This window comes from Gigantopelta aegis, chromosome 3 (genome assembly GCF_016097555.1).
Source record: "Gigantopelta aegis isolate Gae_Host chromosome 3, Gae_host_genome, whole genome shotgun sequence".
Classification (NCBI taxonomy): Eukaryota; Metazoa; Mollusca; class Gastropoda; order Neomphalida; family Peltospiridae; genus Gigantopelta; species Gigantopelta aegis.
In genome coordinates, this window is record NC_054701.1 from 23,363,119 (window position 1) to 23,372,999 (window position 9,881).

The following is a 9,881-nucleotide window of genomic DNA, read 5'->3' on the forward strand; positions in this document are numbered from 1 at the left end:
TGTCATTTTGTCCATATTCATGAGTAAAATGTACGAAATTATATTAGAGCTTCATACATGTATATTATGTGTGGAATGGAAGTAATAAATCTCCACTTAGTGCTATCATAAATGATGTAGAGAGACAATAGTGAGAGGTAAGATAAAGAATAGGTTTTGATGCCAGTTAAGTTGAGAATATTTGCTACACCTACGTTTTGACAATGGTTTAATCACTAGGACTTCAAATAAATGCTATATATAAAGCATGACTAATTTGAAAGAAATAATCTGCTCCTAAATAAAATTTGTGAGATCCTAAAAGTGTTACAGGCAGTTGGCCGTGGAAAAAGTATTTATAAACTGAACATGGGTGGGGCCTCCACGACTCAAGTACTATAAGGCCAAGCTTGACCCAGACCCGAGTACCCGATACTAGATGATAATGAGACTAAGGAATAAAGTAAAATAACAACATGCATATCAATTCCAGTGCTGAACATACGTGTAGATGCCAAATCATGCCATTGTATTGCATTCAACACATTCATTCGACTTTTGTTTTTCCTTCATGCCTCATGGCCCTATAATTGCAAAATGATAAAACAGTTTTTTTTAAATAAGAGTTTCTTGCATGGGTAATGGAAAGAAAGAAATGTTTTATTTAACGACGCATTCAACACATTTCATTTACGGTTATATGGCGTCAGACATATGGTTAAGGACCACACAGATTTTGAGAAGAAACCCACTGTCGCCACTACATGGGCTACTCTTTCCGATTAGCAGCAAGGGATCTTTTATTTGCGCTTCCCACAGGCAGGATAGCACAAAGCATGGCCTTTGTTGAACCAGTTATGGATCACTGGTCGGTGCAAGTGGTTTACACCTACCCATTGAGCCTTGCGGAGCACTCACTCAGGGTTTGGAGTCGGTATCTGGATTAAAAATCCCATGCCTCGACAGAGATCCGAACCCAGTACCTACCAGCCTGTAGACCGATGGCCTACCACGACGCCGATTGCATGGGTAATGGAGTCCTAGTTCTGTGAATGGACTAGTCTTTGCTAGACTCTGCCCGAGTACTTGTGAGACCCTAAACATTGGACATGATTTAGCTCTGTTAGTAGAGCACTTTCCTGAGGTGTTTTGATTTTAGGATCTAACCCCATCACTCTGTAGAGCCAGTTTTTGTCTCCTTCCAACCAAAATTATTTACGTGCCTATATCCACTGAAGGTTCAGGTACATCCATCCCATTTGCCACCTCCAACAAATGTCGGTTGTATTGATTGGGACAGATGCATGATCCTTCACTGATATATCAATAGTTGTGGTATGTGCTGTCCTGTCTGAAAGTATATAAATAATTCCATTGCTACTAATGCAAAATGTGGCATGTTTTGTCTAAGACTGAGCTATCAAATATTTGACATTAATGTGCTCTAGTGGTAGTGTTAAACAAAACAGGGATTCTTATTCAAGCTATGTTGATGGAATCTAACTACAGACAAAACTTCCTGAAATTTGGAACTCCAAAATCTTTTTATGTATAAATTCAACAGCTGTAGGGTGTATTTAAGCAGTGAAAAACAGTAGCTTCGATTTGCTACTTGTTTATCATCACGAACTGATGATGAAGGAAGAAAATGGTTTATTTAACGACACACTCCACACATTTTATTTATGGTTATATGGTTAAGGACCACATATATACTGAGAGAGGAAACCTGCTGTTACCACTTCATGGGCTACTCTTTTCGATTAGCAGCAAGGGATCTTTGATATGCACCATCCCACAGGATAGTACATACCATAGCCTTTGATATACAAGTCGTGCACTGGCTGGAACGATAAATAGCCCAATGGGCCCACCAACGGGGATCGATCCCAGACCGACCGTGCATCAAGCGAGCAATGTAGGCCTACCACTGAGCTATGTCCGGGCCCTTATCATCATGAATTACAATATGCACTTTTCCAAGACTGAACAGCACATGCCATATCTGTTGACATTCTTGAAGTAGAACTCTGCCTGGAATGAGAAATATACCGCAGGTGCATGTGCAGGAGGTTGGTTTTGGGGCTTGTAACCTCCCCCTACTCTAGCAATAAAAATGTTTTCGACATTTTATGGATGAGCACGACTCGACCCCCTATACACTTTGCTCATCTACTCATCAGTCTAGACCTCCTGCTAAAATTCCTGCACATGCATCTGAAGAGGAACTAATCCAACGACATTTATTCCCACAGGTTACATGGATTTTTTGGTGACAATCTGGACATTTGCTTCCTACATAATGCACAACAGTAGAAAACAAGAGTACCGGTGAGGTACATGATACGCCCTTCAGGAGTTTGATGGAAAACCATAGATATTAATGAATATGTTATGGGTATGATTTAATTTAATTATATGAAATTTTTGCAATGGGATGGATGCAGTTTGTTTTGGACCAACTACTGATGATACTGTATCCATTGGAGAAGGTGCTGTCTGATTAATGAAAGAAAGAAATGTTTTATTTAACGACGCACTCAACACATTTTATTTACGGTTATATGGCATCAGACATATGGTTAAGGACCACACAGATTTTGAGAGGAAACCCGCTGTCGCCACTACATGGGTTACTCTTTCCGATTAGCAGCAAGGGATCTTTTATTTGCACTTTCCACAGGCAGGATAGCACAAAACATGGCCTTTGTTGAACCAGTTAATGGATCACTGGTCAGTGCAAGTGGTTTACACCTACCCACTGAGCCTTGCGGAGCACTCACTCAGGGTTTGGAGTCCGTATCTGGATTAAAAATCCCATGCCTCGACTGGGATCCGAACCCAGTACCTACCAGTCTGTAGACTGATGGCCTAACCACGACGCCACCGAGGCCGGTCCTGATTAATGAAGTTATTGTTCTTTCTCACACACCTGTTGGTGAGAACATCATGCATTTTTTTATAACACAAGGGTTGTTTACAGATGTATGTGTGTTAACAATATCAAGAGTACGACTGGCTGCTCCTAGATGATGACCAGGTCACCATTGCCATGCAACCAATGAAAAACAACAGTGGAAATAGATTACACTGTGATGTATAGGTAACTTGACAATTGTCTGTGACACGTAAGTTAGCTACAAGTGCAACAGCTGTAAATAACTTTTAGTCGAAAAAGATGTTAAAATTTGCTTTAAACCTGGTTTTTGAGGATATGTAAGAAATAGGATAATACATTTGTGTCCATTAGATACCATTTAAAACAACTTGTGAGATAAATGGTATCTAACGGCCACTAACATATTCTCTATTTATTAGAAAGGGAAATTTTGTTACAGCATTAATACTCTGGCAACACATTAATATAGGAAGAGAAACCCTTATGTATGTAATATTAACACAGTGACCTAGTAATTGTATGTGGCACACTACCATCCCAAGTTGTTCCTACTGTGAGGTTTGATGGTCCTGTATGCAAGATATGATATGGACATGGATTTACCTTTACCTGCAGTATACTGAAAAGTAGGTCACAGTGACATAGTAATAGTACGAGAGACCCAGTCATCCCAAGTTGTTCTTACCTGTGAAGTTTGATTTTCCTGTATGCAAGATATGGTCTGGACAAAGATTTACTGTTATGTGCAGTAGACCGTGAAAAGTAGATCACAGTGACCTAGTAATAGTATGCAACACCCTGCCATCCCAAGTTATTCCTACATGTGAGGTTTGATGGTCCTGTATGCATCTGTATGCAAGATATGGTCGGGACAAGAAAGTTAACAGATGGACGGACGGATGAACAATGCCACACCATAATATGACCCATCATAGACGGACGTATAAAAAAGTGTTTTGCTTAACACCACCACTAAAGCACATGGATGTCAAACATTTGGTAATCCTGACATACATAGTCTTAGAGAAGAAACCCAATACCTTTTTCCATTAGTAGCAAGGGATCTTCTATATGCACCATGGATTCAATGAGATTAGTTCATTCAGTAGTGTTTGCTTGAAATTCTTGGTTTGTGGGATCCAATCCTCTCAGTGGACCAATTGGGTTTTTTCATGTCCCAACCAGTTCCTAGTGAATGACTTATCAAAGGCCATGGCATGTGCTGTCCTGCCTATGGGAAAGTGCATATAAAAAATCCCTTGCTGCTAATGGGAAAATGTAGCAGGTTTCCTCTAAAGACTACCCGTCAGAATTACAAACAGCAAATAAGACCTCCAATAGGCAATGATTATTTAATCAATATGCTCTAGTAGTCAAATACAAACATTATTTTTTTCAATGAAAATAACGTACACATTCATTTCAACTTATTTTCGTGTTTACCAGTATATCCAATTAAGGTTCAAGCATGCAGTCCTGGGCACACACCTCAGCTATCTGGGCTGTCTGTTCAGGACAGTGGGTTAGTTGTTTGTGTTTAGTGAAAGAGAAGAGGGTGTAGTGGCCTAACACCTACCCAGTAAGTCGTTAAAACACTCAGGGTGGGAGTCGGTACCGGGCTGCAAAACCAGTACCTACCAGGCTTGTCCGATATATAGCTTAACCATGACACCAAGGAGGCTGGTAGGCAAATACCTGACCACTAAGCCAATCAGAGGGTGTCCAGGACATGGGTTTCACTGATAACACCTGCTGTTTTGACTGATGCCTAATCCATTTACATTGTTTTAATGTTGGGTGCCTAACCAGACAAAAAGAGCATTTTATAATGTTATAGGATGCTTGCCTCTACCCCCAGAAATGCAGCGGAGCAGTTAAATGTACTTGGTCCATGTTGTAGGATGACAAGCTGAAAGTTTTATTTTGCTTGAAATATTTCTCTCTTTTAATTTTTGCATATTATTTCTGAGTGCATACTCATCAATCTAATTAAAATTAGCTCCACTGGTTAAATACCTGTGGTTCTAACAGCACCCCATTGGAGCTCCTGTCCAGTTGATCTTTCATTCGACCAATCAAAACCTTACTTGCAGAATCATGCCAGTGATTTGAAAGGAATTTGAAAACATTCGGGATTATGCTGAGGGCATACGAAATGATTCGGGTGAATTATAAAGTATGCCGGAAACTAATTTCAATATAAAATTTGTTTCAAGACAAAAAAACATGGTATAGCCATAAAACCAGTTCAAACTAGTATACAATCCAGAGTTTATTACTGCACTCCCCCCCCCCCATATTTTTTAATATTGAAATAGACCAACAAATTCCCCTATTGAATAGTCTCGCCTGATATTTTTAGAATTTACATGCTCCCGAATAACGCTATAAAAGGCAAAGTGTAATTGGTCAATATTTAAATTGTTATTTATAGATGAAATGTCACCTGGACATGGGAGTGCACGCAATGCTGTTAGATCTACTGGTAGACCAGTAGAGCTAATTTTATAATCAGATTGCATAATCATAAACTAATTTGTCCAACATTCCCCAGCCCATAATTTTATCTGGCAACAAATACTTGCTTCAGTTGAAGAGTTTGGATGCATTTCTTTATGTGAACCCTTTGTGGTTAATTTTTTCAATTCAACAAGTTATTTTTACATCATCCCTAGACCTAGCTTTGCACAAAATTATAGCACTTGGGTATTTGACAGAGTGGTAGTGAATGAAAAGAAATTGCATACATTTACTGCCTATATGAAACATTTTTTTTGTATGGAAAACACACATAATATTTATCACCAATGGCAAGACTGGTAGCATTAACACTGTCAAAAGTTAGATACCCTTCAAACTTCGATCCAGCCAGATGCTATTTGGTACCGTACAGTGCTACTTGTAGTTATAAACATTCAGTATCCAACCTCTGAGAAGCATAAAACAGAAGCAGCAAAAGAAAGGCTTGGTATTCTATAAACTACAGGACAACCAAGAACATTTGAAATACACATATTTGGTTAGTTTTAACCAGAAATATTGTACATCATGTATCCCCCCCCCCAAAAAAAAGACTACCAACTTTGCTGTCATTGTAACATGTTTCTGAACCTTTTTAATGACCAATATCCAATATTACAGGCAGAGCCCCTCTCCCAATCATTCTGAATCAAAAATATTGGTAGTAAATCTTAAAGCAGAGATGAATTATACTTGTAGAATGTAGGAAATTGCATTTCAGGACATCGTCTAGTTTTCAAAATGTTACTGGGGAACATATCCCGAACACCTCTAGAAACTTTGCTTTGTGCCCCCAATCCCAGTCAGCACCCCTCCCCCGGCCAATGTCTACTTTCTTCCGCCGTGTCTGTATTAAATGTTTCCTTATTTAGAATATCTATGTCTATATACACAATGGGCGAATTTACAAAGCCTGTTTGTTTTACATGAATGTAACTACATACATTTACAATGCTTCAACACAAGCGTTTAAGAAAAACAGGCTTCGTAAATTCGGCTCAATATATTCCTGGGTCATCCTAATATTTGTACTTTTCCCAAACTGGAGTTATCTCCCAATTATTTTGTATGTGCCAAAAAAAAAAGAATTAAAAAAAAAAGGTGTTGATGAAATAAAATGAAGCTTCAGCAAATAAAATCATTAGAATGTTCAGAAACACACTGAATATACAGACACTGGTATTATAACAAGAAAATATATTTAATATGCAACTTTAATTATTAAAGGGCTCCATAAGAAACATCTTAAGAATGACAACAAACTCGGGACAAGTTCTCATCAGATTCGTAAGACCTGACTGTCTCATAAAAGAAGGAAAGAATTCATTATAGATGTATGAATGTTTATAGCACACACAAATAAATATAAATCCAAGTTTTATTTACATGGTTTATTATCAATGTGTATCTTACAAAGCTAATACTATGTACAAGTGAGTGGTCACTAATGAAAATAAATGTGAAGAAAACTCCATCAGGACAAGAAAAAGCCATACCACTTAAAAAAATATATTAATGAGCGAAATAAATTACTTGATGAATTCAATAAATACAAATTTAAATGAAGAAGTGTTGTAACCACCCTAACAAGGCTATGAATCTGTAGAGCAGTGACAATGTAATGTGTGTGTGTGTGTATATATATAGATATGGTTTTTTAGCAACAGAGATCTTTCAAGATGTCCTTATCCTATTAGTACTCCTATATGTGATATTCACGGTAAACTGGATGAGAAATAAGTCACTAAAGTGATGTTGTAATTATACTTTTTTTTAGTAACAGTGACCTTTGACACAGGCAGGTAAAACATAAACTCGTTCAACATGTTCTAATCCTAATCCTATATGTGAAGTTTCGTATGAGATATGAAGGAAGGAAGGAATATTTTATTTAATGACACACACTCAACACATTTTAATTATGGTTAAATGGTGTCGGACATATGGTTAAGTGGATGAGAAATTAAGTCACTAGAGTGGCAATGTCATAATTTTTATTTTTAGGTTACCCAGTAATTGACCTTGATCTTTGAAACAAGAGGCAAAATGCAAACTAGTTTATGATATGATCCTATTCATATATATGAAGTTTTATAAAAATTGAATGAGAAATGAAATTGTTAGAGCAGTGTCTTGGTATCATATTCATACCAGCTAGATGCTATATCCCATTGATGATTCATCATGAAGGGATCAGTTGATTAAAAATAGAAATAAAAATACATGTACTTTATAATTTATTATTATTATTTTTATTTTTTTTAAACTTTAAAAAAAAAAAAAACTTTATTACCCCAGATCACTGGCAATGTCAAAGTTGGGGTGCCTTGAATCGTCTTACAATGTACAATAATCATAAAATTATAACATGATTGTGTGTACATGTATAACTAATTGTAAGATTAAAGTTTCATGATATTTCATATATACATGTATGTATATACAGTCAGACCTCGTTACGATGACCACATTCATCCCTGGGTCACTTTGTTGTGATATCGAAATTGTCGTTATATCGAAATTGCCGTTATAAAAGTTGTTTTGTTTAATGACACCACTAGAGCACATTGATTTATTAATCATTGGCTGTTGGATGTAAAACATTTTGTAATTTTGACATAGTGTCTTAGAGAGGAAACCTGCTACATTTTTCCATTAGTAGCAAGGGATTGTTTATATACACCATCCGATGTACAGACAGAATAGCAAATACCACTGTATTTAATATACCAGCCGTGGTGCACTGACTGGGATGAGAAAGAGAAACAACCATGCATCAAGTGAATGCTTTACAACCACTGGGCAATATGTCTAGCCACAAATATTACTTCTATAGTGAATGAATTTGTCATGAATTATCTCCTTTACTAAAATGAAGAAAACATGATGATTAAGTGACTGAGGACTGAATAGCATTTAAATATTTAATGAATTGCACTTATTATTAAAAACAACAAATACACGTGCAAATAAATGGGGTTTTTTAAACATTATTATATAATATAGTATTATTAATCAAGGTGCATTCAATCTAATCATTCCTTGGTTAAAGATATCTACGATTAGTACCTAGGCTACTTCGTTTATATAATGTCATAATACAGTACTCGATTGTTCAACATTAATCCTTTTATTGAATGACAAAAGGTTTATTTTTAAAAAGCAATACACGTCTACAGATTTAACCTACATCGTAACTCGGACATCATGTGACATTGTCGCCTCGCAACAAGGATGCTAAGTAACTGTGTGTACTGCCAACGTGCTACGACATCTGTGATTATGTAATGTCGTTGTAAAGAAGCGTTTTCAGGTGTCGGAAGCACGTTTGTTCCTAATTTGCTCTGTCGGTGCCGGAAGGTGTGAATTCCGGTGTAATGAACAAAATAACATTGATGTACTTTTGTTCCTGACAATTTGTGGTCAGATGGCGTAAAATGTCGTAGTAACGAGGACTGACTATATATATATAAATATATATATGATATGTATGGTAGTTACATTCATTTCATTTGTTGTCTACATTGCGCAAGCATATCCATATTTAGGTTTTTAAAAAATAATCCGAGGGTCAAAATGGATAGGTAAAATGAGCATAGAGGGGAAAGGGAAAAGGGAAAGAAAGGACATAAAGGAAAGGTTTGTCTATCAACACCCAAATGGGTTTTTTAATAACTGCTTTAAGTGGGCGTCTAATGTAAAAAGAACAACACTTGGTATCCTAGAAATATGAATGAAGTATGGCAAAAATAGATGAGGTTCAAAAAGAAGTATGGCAGTCTATTTTTGATTTTTGTTTCCATTTCCAAACATGCTACAAAGTTGTTGGGTTTGTTTGTTTGTTGGTTTTTTTGTATAAAAATTTAAGCAAAAACTATAAAGAAAGAAAAGTTTACCAGCCTTAGAAAAAGAAATATTTAGGATTTTATGTAGGCCCATCAGCACTAAAAAGGTTAAGCCACTTTCCCCAACGTTCGTTGAATTTTTGATACTCACAAGTTTTAAAATAAATATATCTTTCTATTTGAAAAAAGAAAATTGCATTTTCATGTAACCATTACAGATCTAGGATGAAATACGTCATGAAACGATTTTAAAAGAAAAGGAAGGGGAAGGGAGGGGGATGTTTAGCTGAATATTGAGTATGTACAATGGAAGGAAATGTTTTATTTAACGACGCACTCAACACATTTTATTTATGGTTATATGGCATCAGACATATGGTTCAGGACCACGCAGATATTGAGAGGAAACCCACTGTCGCCACTTCATGGGCTACTCTGTTCGATTTGTAGCAAGGGATCTTTTATATGCTCTATCCCACAGACAGGGTAGTACATACCACGGCCTTTGATATGCTAGTGGTGCACTTGCTGGAACGAAAGTATGTACAGTGGAGTCGCTGAGTGAAACATTAAACTAACAAGCTAAGTTAAGGACCAATCTACATCAATTGAATGGAGTTACATTTTCAAATAAGTTG